The following is a 14,094-nucleotide window of genomic DNA, read 5'->3' on the forward strand; positions in this document are numbered from 1 at the left end:
TAGGCTGGTGTAGTCAAAAACTTTTCCAATAGTGAAAAACTTTGGTACAATGTCAATATTATTGACATCACAAGGATCAAACCACATGTGTTCACAGTATGCAAATGCTGAAACGTGTTAAAATGTCATGTTAGAAACTCCATTCTTTTGTTATTTATGTTGTGAATTTATGTGCAAGTACAGAGCTTGCATTCTGGCATCATGTTACATGTTTTGTCATTGTAGTAAAACCTTCTATTACTGCAAATGCCCAAGTTCAAAATCCCTTTTGTCATAGATGTGTGTATGCAGATTGGTTGAGGAATTTTTTTAATATACTGTATTTGAGTCTAGTGTTGAGAGACAGTAATTGACCCAAAGTCATCCAGTGACCTTTTGTGTTCAAGGGAATACTAAAATGCATTGTTTGTAATTATTTTTTATAATTACTCCACCAAACTAACTGGCAGGTTCACTGGCCAACTAACTAACTAGCTAGTTATGATATAAGGAAGAAAGAAAAAGGCCTTACTATACAGGCAGTCCTCACTTACAACCATTTGTTTAGTTACAACAGCACTGAAAAATGTGACTCATGACCATTTTCCACACTTACGACTGTTGCCACATCCCCATGGTCACATGATCAAAGTTCAGATGCTTGGCAACTGGCATGCATTTATGACGGTTGCAGTGTTGAGATCATGTGAACTCCTTTTGAGATCTTCTTACAAGCAAAGTCAATGGGGAAGCAAGGTTCACTTAACAACCTGTTACTAACTTAACAACTGCAGTGATTCACTTAATACCTATGGCAAGAAAGGTTGTAAAATCAGGTAAAATCCACTTAGCAACAGAAATTTTGGGCTCAATTGTGATCATGTTGTTTTCATGATATTAGCATTTATCATTGTGGAATTTCTCTCAGGAAGTGGAGTGTTCTCCAAATTTAATATATAAATGAATAAATAAAAAATTTACATCAAAGAGAAGTGAATCATTATTGGAATTTATTTCAGGATTTGACAACTCCAAAAAATATAAAAATAACATTTCATTTTTTTAAATGACCAAAATCTTATATCTACATCTCATAAAATCCTTATTTTCAGCAGAGATTACATGAGTTTTTATCTTTTGCAATCTTTTAAAAATGTTTTCAATTTTTATTTTTTTTAAAATTGGCATTCATAATTTTGTTGAAACCATATACTGTAACAATGCCCACAACCTAAAAATGCTACTGATCTTACTCTATATTTCTGAATTCTATTTCACTCACCAAGGTCACTAAGATAACTCCCCAGTTCTAAAAACAAATATTGTAATACTGCAACATTCAAAATTCTGTAACTGATTCCCCATTCTTGAATATTGCCAGAGAACATAGAATGGGAGATTTAAAAAAAATGATTTATCTGTATATATTAATTTTTCATTAGACGTTCTCATCAGTTATGCTTTAGGCATGTCCCATTAACAATTTCCTCATCAAATACATGGGTCCAAGAAGGTTTGGAGGAAAGATAGCGTAGGCCACCCAATATCTTGGGCTAATGAACTTATACAATTTCTTTGTTAGGAAAAGTTCTGCATTCCAAAATAACCTTTCTACACCCACATGAAAACTTTTATTCTGTTTCTACCTCTTTTCTGCTTGCCAGTTGCTTCTTCCAAATTATCCAGTTGGGCTGGCTCAGAGGTATCAACTTTTTTTAACACGTGCACAAATAGTGACATTGTCGTACAAGACAAGTGAAGATTGAATCTGAGGGCTAAAAACCAGATGTTTCCAAATATTCCTCTGTAAGCCATATTTTATCTATAGCTTGTCTCTAATTTATAGCCAATGAAAAGATGTTACTACATTAGCTCATGGAGGGGGTGGATGATAAAACAGGGGAGGAAGAGACAGGCAAGACCAAAAGAAGCTATCCAGAGCACTGCAATTGGAGAAGCGTGACGAATGGGCAGTGTGGCTGCTGCAGGCCTCGGCAGAAAGGCAGATTGCCTGGCTAGGAGTGATTGGCCACAGCTGGAGGTAGCATTGCAGGCACCATCTGGAGTCCCTTAAAGAAACTTCCCCAGGTAATCCAGTTTAAGGAGTGTCCAACAGAATGAAGAAAAGAAGCAATTGAGGCAAATCCAGCTCCAGTGTCCTCTATTTAGTGGAATATGTTTTCTCAAATCTGCTGTTCTTGCTTCCTTGCCAGCAAGTTCACATTTCATTTCTAAAATGTTTTTCCCCATTTTTGTCTGAAAAATTCTGAACGTGCAAGTCATGACATAAGAATCAACCATTTCAGTTTGATTTAAATGTACTTCTAGTGAATGTAAATATCCATTAAAGCTTGTGCAGTTCATTAGTAGAAGTACATTTCATGCAGTTCTAGAATACCAGTAGTCCTCTAGTTAGAACAGTGCACTTTTTGACCATTTGAAGTTATGTCACTGAAAAAAAATGACATGACCGGTTTTCTTACTTACGACAATTGCAGCATCCCCATGATCATATGATCAAAACTTGGGATGCTTGGCAACTGGTTCATATTCATGACAGTTGCAGTGTCCTGGGATCATGTGATCCCCTTTTGCAGCCTTTTGACAAGCAAAGTCAAAGGGAGAGCTGAATTCACATTAACAACCATGTTAGTAACTTAACTGCGGTGATTCACTTAACAACTCTGGCAAGAAAGGTTGTAAAATGTGGCAAAAATCACTTAACTATCTCACTTAACAATAGAAATTTCCAGCTCTATTGTGGTCATAAGTTGAGGACTACCTGTGCTGGTCAGACAGTATATAGTTAATTGATAGATAGTTGGTAGTGGAATTATAATTCCAGATGGGGAGTGTGCTGGTCAGACAGTATATGGTTAATTGGGAATTGGGAGCTGTACCCTTAAGGAAATGCCTCATGGTAAATGTAGTTAATGCCTCATGGGAAATGTCATGTGATCACATCTGTAATCCTGATTGGTCACTGAATTGACCCTTGGTTGGGTTGGGGGAGTTTCCTTTATTCTTGCTTGGACCCCAGCATCGTGCTGGTATCTTTCCCTTTGCTCCATCATTATGGGATGAAGATAACTATATTTTCACACTATCAAGACTATGCAAAGATTGGACATTAGATGAATCTCAACATAACTGTGAGTTATACCTTGAGGATGCCTATTACAATCCAATAAAGAAACTTTGTATGGAAGCCTTTGTAGAGTTTATCTAACTGTCTTTATATTCAACCAGAAAATTAGATTAAAGACAGAACACTACCTGTATATGATAGTTGTGACTGTGTAATTTAGAATCCATGATCAAAATGTATATGAAATACCACAAACATATATGCATGCAGTAATTTGAACATCAATCCACATTTATCTAAAAATAGAATGCAAAGTATGTTACTGTGTCCCAATTCACATTACATATTATGCCCAGAAGGGAAACTAAGTTATCATTTTTTAACAAAAACAACCAAGAGTATTTATAGTGTAAATATGACCTTATGACAGGCTACTGTATCTTATTACCCTCTAGAGATGCTGGGAACTTCTAGGAATTGCAGTCTCAACACATTTGAAGATCCAACAAGGCTAGTCTGCCACAAGATTCTTTGTTATTTACACTGAAGCCTGCCTTACAGTTTAGCCTTATGACCAAACCTCTGTACTGTCCACTTCTCAAAAATTTCAGAATACAAAGTATAGATAATCACACTTTCAATATTTCAAGCAGAATAACAGGACTCAAAGTATGTCCTGGTTATGTGCTGGATTTCTAACACAATCTGTACTTATGTATCATTGTTCTTTTTTTTTTTTAATCTTAGGGCAGAGAGAATCACAACTGCCTAGAAATTCTATTTATTGTTCTGACCAATTTAAGGATAAAAGAAGGGATATAAATTATATAGGCTCTGTCCCTTAACAATAACTAAACCAGGATCTTGTTTTCAATTGACTAAGGTAGAGCAGGAGGAGTTGCAGGCAAAGTAATCAATAGGGGAAGTGGTTTGGTTAAACTAAAGCACTAGTGTCAGATTGTATTCCTCACAGCAGGCTGTGCCCCTACTGTTCAGAACAGCCCTTGTGGCCACCTAAATAATAATCCATATGTACACTTACCCACTGTTCTGTCTTCCTTTGCTGCTGTTTCTAAATTGCACAGGAATCTTATTCCAGCAATAAAGAATTGATCTGTCATCAGGAACGTGTCCCTCAAGGTACAGATGAAAGAATGAGCAATGACCCTATCAGCAACTTGACCACAACATTCCTTCTAAGTCTCTTCCCAGGATCTTTAGCAACACACACACACATACACACACACACACACGTGTGTGTATATATATGTATGTATGTATAAATGCATGTATGTATATATGTATGTATGTATATGTGTGTGTGTGTGTATGCATTTATTTGTTTTCTTAAGTTTTCGCGGGTATTTATATGTATGGTATTCAGCTTTGTTCGGGTATTTTCCCACATCATTATAGTTGTGCTTTTAAAGTTGTAGCGATGTTTTGGCAGAATCTCATCTGCCATCATCAGGCTTGTGTATTGTATTCGTCTGTGAATCAGGCTGTATGTATGTATGTATGTATGTATGTATGTATATGTATATGTAAATATGTACGTATATAGTTTCTACAGCAGCTCACTATCCCCTTCTTTTAACAAAGAATAAAATAATTATTTTATTAAAATAATTCAAGATCGCCTGCTAGGTGATATCCTCAGTGTCAACTTCCTCTAAGGCAGTGCTCTCCACATGTGCTAGAATTCTCATCATCTTCAGCCAGCATGTCCCTATAATGTATCTGGATGCACTAAATTGAGCAGAGGCACAATGTGTTAAATTACAAGACTGAAAACTCTACTAACAAAATGCTAGCTATATCAAGGTTGTATTATTCACTGATCTCTGGATTCAGTGTCCACATGGTCTGCTGCTTAAAGGAGGATCCACTGGGCGAAGGCCAGCAGCGATGGGAGTAAAAGTGGCCTCTACCCTGGGCCTATAGCCACACTGGGGTTAAAAGCCCTGGGGATTAAAAGTATCAGGAACCCAGTTTGCGTGTCTAAAACTAGGCCAGACCTACTCAAATCCTGAGGGAAAAAGGCCTCATCTGCTCTCTCAGGAGACCATGCCTGCAGATGACTGGTAGATGACTGGCATTTTCTACCTCTCCACCTCTGGAAACAGGCTCTGCATTGAATTTGGCTCTGCCCTCTCAACTGTTCCAAGTTCTTGGCAAATTGTTTCTCCAATGCAGCATGCCTCCTTTTTTCAGCTCTCAGTTCAGATTTTGAGGCCTTCTTAGGGGCAAAGGCTTTGCCCTGATTTTGGTTGCAGCCTTCCTGTTAGCAGAATGGACTCGCTGTCTCCTCCTCTTCAATGGCCTCTTTAAAATTTCAGAGCCATGGACTTCTTCTAGGCTCATTTGTCCAGTTTGGGCCCAATTGCTCTCCGTATTGCTAGGCACGACACTAGAGGTGCTGTCAGCTCCTCCCAAATTGTGTCACCCTAAGTGTGAGCAGAATCCCTGCTGTGAGGCCCAAAGAAAATGGCGCTGGTTAACAGCCCATTCAAAAAGGGCCGACTGCCACGTGCTCGGAGGCTGTTAGAAAATCCTATTAAAGGGCAGTCCACGGACCCGGCAACTCACTGAGGGCTTAGCAGAACCACAGTTGAGAGGAGCTGAATCAGGTGCCCCGAAAAAAACAGCTGTGGAGTGCTGAATGCAATTTGGGTTGCACGTTGAGGAAGAACTGCATGGGAAGCTCAGCCAAGCTCTTCCAGCCTGCATTCTCCGAAATCACTGTTGGGGGATTCTGTGCTGCACACCAAGCAAGGGCTGTGTACGAGGCTCAGCTAAGCTCTCCCAGCCCATACTCATGATAATCAAACATTGAAGCCCTTGTGACAAAAGGAAGACGTTGAAGGAGAGCGGATCCCCACTCTCCTTGAAGGCACAGCTCTACCCGGTCCCTGGGAGCTGCGCTGGTTATTCCTGCTTCTTTTTTTGAAATTAGGTAGCTGCTGTGTAACTAGCAAGACTCCAGAGACACTAGCTCTGACTTCAGGGAGCTGAGTCAAAAAGCTGGGGCTAACAGCAGAGGCTGGCTTTTTATACTGTGGCAGACTCAGCTTGATGACATCAGAGGGAGGAGTGTTACTCATTCCTGGACTCTCGTCGCAGTGTGGAAGATAACTTGTTTGTTCCTACTACCCATGGATGCCTACAATATTACTGTTATCCAATCTTATGAAAATATGATGAAGTTGCTTTGTTTCCCCATTTGTCTTTCAAGTACACTGTTGCCTAATGTAAATTCTCTCCCACCCATCCACCCCTCAAAAAGCTTCAGGAAAATATATTTTCCAATACTGACATTATCGAAGTGGAGGTTTAGGGATTTAATATATGTACTTTTTCTTCCTCAGCAAACTTTGTTTAGAAGCTAACAAAGATATAAGACTAATTTGCACATACAACCAATTCTATACATCAATATGTGCATTTTCCTAGAATAATCACCACAGAGAATCTTTGTCCTATCTACGGCAAAATCAAACATAATATTTGCACTGTTTATAAATCTGGACTTTCCTTGGAGACTTTAAATACTGAGGGGTCTTTGGTATTCTCTTAAGTTTGGTTGCTTTCTTGCAGATGTTTCATTATCCAAACTAATTAACATCATCATTGCTAGTAACTAGCACCAACGACCCCTCGTTTCAACTCTGAGCTACAAAATATTCTCCAATATTACTACTTTAAATACTGAATGGTGATGTATATGCAAATGTGAATTATGATAACATAATAGCTATGATAACAGACTAGAACAAGGGTCTTCAAACTTGGCAAGTTTAAGACTTGTGAATTTCAATTCCCAGAATTCCTGAGCTAACATGACTAGAGGAGGAATTCTGGGAGTTGAAGTCCACAAATCTTAAAGCTGTCACGTTTGAAGACCCCTGGACTAGAAGATGTATCTTTATTTTTTATTTATTTTTGTTTGTTTGTTTGTTTGTTTGTTTATGAATTTATATTGCTGCCTATTCGCACATGGCAACTCAAGGCAGCTTACAGAATATAAAACTCCATATAAAAACAATAAAACTAATTTTAAAAGTCATATAATAAATTAATATACTAAAATAACCCCCACCCACCCACCACTCCGGTGACAGCACCTCACTTGAGCCATTTAATAGGCTGCATCCCGCTCTGAGTTCCTCAGGCCCACTGGCAGAACCAGGTCTTCAGCCCCTTCCAGAAGGCTTCTAGAGCGGGGGCCATTCTAATCTCTGTGGGGATGATGTTCCAGAGAGTTATCAAAAACTATTTAAAAGAATCAAAATATTAGGAGAAAACTATAGAATTATGAGAAAACTATGGAACTATACCCTACTGACTAGCAGCTCCTTCAATATTGCTGTGAGTTTGGTATTTTGAAAAGACTGACATTTAACTTTGGGGCTGATCCCTGGTACACAGGAAATAAGTATATGAATCATTATGTTTCATTGCATTTCAGACAACTTTTAAACAAGATAATTTAATGTGCTTGTAGAACAATGAAACATACCTTACTGAAAGCCAGTACTATGATATGTCACAAAGCTTAACTATACAATTTGTCTCATTTCATAACAATGTGCTGGTTGGTTTAAATAAAGTCAAACAGTTTGCTAAAGGAGACTAGAATGCATTAGAGTCTCCTTAGACATGTTCTGTGCTGTTCCTTGGTCAGCTCCAGACATCACCATTACTTCAGCTATAGATGAGCTGTTATTTTTCTGACTCTGAATCAGTTTATCATAGCAAAGCTTTATTTCACCACCACCCACAGTAGATTTGGTGACCAGTCTGTTTTGCTTTGGTTGCTCATTACAAACAAGATCTTGGTCAGCATCTACTGCAGCTAATTGTGCCAAGGGCAATTTTATCAGCAAATCCCCTTCATTCCTTGTAGTCAGGTTCTCTTCACTTTCAGAACACTAGTTTCATTCCAGCTTCTCCGCTTGTTTGCATCGCTAAACAGCAGCACCACCCAACCTCTAAAGTTCTAGATAGCAACCTATAACTACATTTAGCATGATCATGAAAAGTGTCTGCCTAATTGAAAAATATACCCCCATACAATCTTCTAGTTGGCAACCCATGGCTAGCAAAAGAGTTTCACGGCAACTGGCTTCCTTCTTAACGATTTACCCATACGTAAATAGTCAGACAAATGCTACACATGCATTACAAACATAAAAGGCAGGGGGTATGATTTCATTTTCTTTTCTTTTTAAATAGTCTATGGTTGAAGAGGTTTTTGTTACTCCAAGAATTGTGGAAGCTCAGCAAATAAAACAGTGTTTAAATCCCTTAAAAAAAAACCTTTAGGTGAAAAACTGAAGACGGTGGGTTTTGTCTTTTTCTTAGGATGGGAATAACAAATGTAGATAAAATCATGAAAAATACATCATATTTCAATGATAACAAATATCAGTATTAGTTAAAATAATGGTCTCCCCAGTATATGTAAAACCTGGGATAGTTGTGCAGTGAGAGAATTAAAAAAGAGTTCAAATTACAGATTTAGAGACACTAAGAATATCACAGACTGCAAAAACTAATCAATCAGTCCTAGTCCAAATAAAGGCTAACTGCTCTTTTGAGATACTGAACAACAATTCGTATGCTTTGGGCATGTGTTTTAATCAAATGATGGACTAGAAGAAAATATTATGCTTGGCAAGTTTGAAGGAGCAAGGCAGGAAAACATAACCAATAAGGTAGATGGGTGGGGAAAAGAAATTATTGGAATGTTCTTGGGAAAATTAAAGTTATTAGTACAGTAGAGACAAATCAAGATGAAGTGTTCATGAGGTTGCCAAGAGGCAAACCTAAATCAATAGCAATTACTAATTATTCATAAAACGAGGGATAACTGACAGATTCATGATGTTCCCTGCCTATTTTTAGCAGTTTGTGAATATTAATCTGCTTTGTGACAAATTAGAGAGAAACAAATGGAAAATTTACAGGAAAGTGCCTCTAATTAAAACTGGCTTCTTTTAAATAGAAACTTTGGCAAGGCTTTAAGGATTTTCCTATTGCTGAGTTAAGGTATTATCTGCTTTCAGTCAGCAGAAAACAATGTCCCTGTCAATCCCAGTTTTTTCTCTACTGCATCTGTCTGAGTCATTGCCAAATAACTCCTGGTCCTTAAGTGTGCCACTCAATATAGGAAAAAACATTGAGTTACTTGTCAGCTTTCCTGCTGCCTCCATTCAATAATTTATCAGCCAGCAGGATGGCTGATATGAGAGCATTGCAGAAGGAATTGGGGAAGGGCAGACTTGGATTTAAGACTCTGCCTTTTCTATGTTGGTTTGCCTGTCCCACCACACACACACACACACATTCTGCATTTGGCTATCTCTGTGAAATAGAGAAACATGAAAATATGATAATGAGCCAGGGAATCCCTATCCTAGTCTGCTCACGTGCCTTGATTCAAGGAGTATGGTAATGAAATCTGCTACAATAAATAATAACTGATATAAATAAAATACAATAGTACTACTTTATCCTCTCCCCATTCATTCTCTGCTCATATGGAATGGTAACATTGAAGTTGAGTCAAGCAGATGGCCCAACATCCTTTTATGTCAGGTATAAACAACTAGTTTCTACATACCTATTTCTAAATTCTCTAAATTCTAAATTCTCAAGTTTAACTTTCCAAATAAATTATAGCCTGATTTCTTACCCCTATTGTCAGAAGTGTAACAGTTTCTTATCATTCCTTATCTTTGTACCCTCTCGCTTCTTTATAATGGTGAAACCCTAATTTCCTTCTAAAATGGTGTTACTTCATTTCTCTAATAATTACTTTCCATTACTCACTGCTCTGAGCCTTTAAAGAAATTTCTTTTGAAACTTCCTTTATGTTTATCATGTTTTCTGCTTAATTTTATGAATCTCCATGTGTGTAAGCACAGACATTTTAGCACCACAAGGTTTAAAAATTTTAGAAAGCTAGAACACACTATAAATACCTAGACATGAAAAACAGCATCCAAAATTACAAATTATTAATAGAAAAATGACACATACTAGGGTTTTAACTAACCAACATTTGGAAGCCACAAAGTGACTCTTTCCCATCATTAGGAAAAATGCCAGCTGATATCATTCTTGGCCGCATTTATCCAACAGTCCTTAGTAATGTGATAATTTCAAAGGACTTCAAGTTAGTTCTAATTCAAGTTTTCTTTTTCAAAAACTGGTACTCTTCAGATGTACTATTAGAATTCAATTTTCATAATTCCACCTTCCTATTTTACAAAAGACAGAAGGAAGGAATGATTTTTCATGTGTTAAAAGTGAAAGGATAGACATCCTGGTTTTGCTGGTAATCCCATACAATATCTGCTTGTGATCACTTAGTAGCTGTTTGGGTTAGTGTATAGCGTAATGTATATTTAAAAGTCAAGGAATGTTTGCCTGAAATGTGTGATCTGTTTGTTACTAGAAAGCCAATACTTTCTATTAATTAAAGGATGCAGCAATATGTGTTAGTATAGCAGAGATCTGTTATATCTTATAATAATATCTTGCATTGTTCATATTATAGTACATATTATAGTACATTAGTAAATCAGTGAGTATTGATAAATATAAAATATTTTTTTCTTTTTTCTTCAGTTTGTATTTTTATTTTTAAAATTAAAGGTTGTTTTATTACAAACAAGGATAGATGATGGATAGATGGATGGATGGATGGAGAGAGAGAGAGACACCAATAGAAAGATGTTCAAACCACTTGTAGGAACAATTAGGTAAACGATGCTAGTTTTAATACTCTTGAAATATCTCAAGAATTAATTTGCTCTTTAACATAGGAATTGCTCTTTAACATAGGTATCATCATAAACAATTTAGAGCCTACTCTTCTCCCTCTTATTTTCTTGTCTGTTTATTTGGCACTGAAAAAAACCTGACTGTTCCACTGCCCACCTCTTCTTTAAAAAAATCTACCATTGTTATCTGGCCTTCTTTGTTTTGTTTAGTTGTCCTTTGTTTTTGTTCGGGTCTTGGTGCATAGATCTCTCAAATTCATCACACAACCAATACATAGAATCTATCATCAAAAATATAAATATTTACATGGCTCTGACTAGTTAGAAATAAATATTATGCTTTACTTTCTGAGAATCTAAGGCTCAGATATCTTTGTGAAATCTGAGATTAAATTTCCTAATCATTATCAGAAGGAAGATAGATAGATAGATAGATAGATAGATAGATAGATAGATAGATAGATAGACAGACAGACAGACAGACAGACAGACAGACACCCCATTCAAGGAGGTGGGATTTAATTTCCCAACTTTGGGTAAGTTATATTTTACTGAAAACTTCCAATTTTGTCCACTAACATAGTGTAACAGGCCAATACACTCCAATAACCAGGTGCCTTTAGGCAACAGGTCCAAGGAAAAATGTGAATAATGTTCTAGGCCTCTGAAACTGCTTTGGAGAACAGTGTAGAGGGGAACTCTCCCTTTGAGGGTCAGTTTATTTACTGAAGAATAAGCAAATTGTCAGGGGAGATTCCAAGGGCTCAAGTACAGTTAAACAGTCAAGAGGACTTTGCTATTAAAAATGAGAAATGGCTCAAAGAGATCCTGCCCTAACATCTGCCAGGTGCAAGTCTAGGCCTCTATCACAGCTATCTCTTTTCCTCAGATAACTGAGACAAGATTTTAGCCTCAGGTGGTTTCTGTTTTCTTTCCACATGGTAGGATGCCATGTTTATCAGAATAAAGTACATGTCACCACAATTCAGCATGCATGCCACATTCCTTCCACTATATTGCAACAACCCTGGATACAGCTTGGTAGACTTTTCAGTATCACTCACTCACTTGCCAGAGATAGGAAAACTGGATCCTTCCCTTCTCTTCTGTCACTGACAGGGCAGAACATATCCAGTTTACAAGCACCTTGCATCTTTCTTTCACAGCCTGTCAGTCATTCCATGGATTTAATGGATAATTCAAACAACACCCATAATAGAAACAGCCACTCTGCTCCATCTGGGCCATTATCTCTTTTATATTTGCTCGTTAATATTTACTGGGTTCATACAAAGTGCACATGTTCCTTTAGCTTCAAGGACACCAAATTTAGTAATTTCTGCATCTCTTTCATTGAAGCAAAGGAAAGCAGGGAGAGAGGACAAAGCTTTCGTTTAAAAACAAAAATTAAAAAACCTTGTGCACTGCTATTTTCAGCACTGCCAAAACGCTACAAACTGCCTTGATTCACTTTGTGTGGGCAAAGACACATGTAAATATCTGTAAATTTCTATTACAGTCTATCAATTATCCTCTGCCTCTGCAATCGGGCCCTTTTAAAAAAGAAATAGTAATTAACCCTTTAGAGAAGCAGTGCTATCTCTCTCATGAAAACTATGCTGCAAAATAGCTGTAATTATTATGTTTTAAAATAATAAATTATAACAGAGATTAAGTGAAAATTAAAGTCACTCTACCCCTCACACATATCCCAAAAGTTTTTACCATCTTACAAGTGCCTGTAAAAATGTTCTATTTATTAATAAGATAAAATATTTTAAGTGTAATACTGCATCTAGATTTAGATAAATTAAGATCATATAAAAAAAATTACTTATCTCAAGGCCATATTCTGAAAATAAGCCAATATTGAAAATAAGTAAGGTATGTATTTTTACATTAAATCTAAGATATGTGAAATAAGGGATAATTCTTCAAAATGCAGAACACTGATTAACAGATTTTTAAAATAGAAATCCAAAATGTGTATGGAATATATCACTTGAGCCAAGTGATGCAGGTCTAGGACAACTGACCACGGCCAACTTGCCACGGCCAACTTGCCACAGGACAATTCAAAGGCTCTGTTACTTTTATTATTGCTGATTACATTTTTGTTGAAATTATTGTAACTCTTGTATTTCTGAATTGACTTTATTTCATTATTATCAAATATGGTTCTAGTCAAATTAATTTAACTGTTTTTATTTGTTGAAGTCCTGTAGTGTGTAATCCCACGGTGAGTTGGCTGTGATGAGTTGTCCTGCAGTAAGTTGTCCCATTACAATGTGATGTTGTCACTGACCTCTCATGGTGCCTAGAGGCAGTGGAAGTCTAGATGTGGGACATCAGACTTTGCCTGAACCATGGTAAGATTGAGTGGCTATAAGTGCATTCTAGGTTCCAGGACCCTAACATCTTTAATTCTGGAGGGTGTTGCACTACCCAGGCAGACCCAGTGCATAACTTGGGGCTCCCCTGGACTTGTGAATCCTGATCAATGTGCAAGTGGCACTCATGGCTAGGAGACTCTTTGCGCAACTTTATGTTGTGCACTAATTGCACCCTTTCCTGCATTTGGAGTCCCTCTACTCAGCCACTCAAGCCCTGGTCATCTCACAGTTGAACTATTCAATGTGCTCTACATTAGCTATCCTTGAAGAAAATCCAGAAGCTTCAACTGGTACAGAATGCAGCTGCACCAGCAGTTTTGGGGGCCTCTAGGGTGGCTCACATTACACCATTGTTCTGCAAACTGCACCGGCTGCCAGTTTTCTTCCAGGTCAAATTCAATGTGTTGGTTTATAACCTTTATAACCCTTCACAGCATGAGTCCAGGTTATCTAAGGAGTCACCTCATTGCAAGAGGATTAGTCTGTCTCATCCAGGCTGGCAGAAGAGGCATGCTGAGGTTCCAGTCAGTAAAGGAATTACGGTGGTGGGAGAAGAGTCTTTTCTGCCAGAGCACCCAGACTCTGGAACATCCTGCTCCCCCGAGATGAGGTCCATCCACCCTTTTAGGCCTTCTGAACAGGCTGGCTCTGCCAACTGGCTTGGAGCCCCAATGAGGAAGTGGTGTCTTGGAGTTAATTAAAGTTGGACAGACCCTACCTTCTTGCCAGGGACACTTTGCTTCCTTCCTCCAGGCTGGTCAATTGAATTTTAACTGAATTTTAAATTCATGATCTTTATGTATTGTTTTAATGTTTTATATGATATTTTTATTGAATAACTGTA

General features: G+C 37.6%; 1 protein-coding gene across 1 annotated transcript in view; it reads right to left on the reverse strand.

The window, feature by feature from the left end:
- The window catches only part of HPSE2 (heparanase 2 (inactive)), a 131,529-nt gene that overhangs the window by 93,327 nt on the left and 24,108 nt on the right, over nucleotides 1-14,094 (reverse strand). The gene's annotated exons all lie outside the window — the stretch shown is intronic.

The sequence above is a fragment of the Pseudonaja textilis genome, chromosome 4, assembly GCF_049901715.1.
Source record: "Pseudonaja textilis isolate UNSWEBS1 chromosome 4, rPseTex1.2, whole genome shotgun sequence".
NCBI classification, from domain to species: Eukaryota; Metazoa; Chordata; class Lepidosauria; order Squamata; family Elapidae; genus Pseudonaja; species Pseudonaja textilis.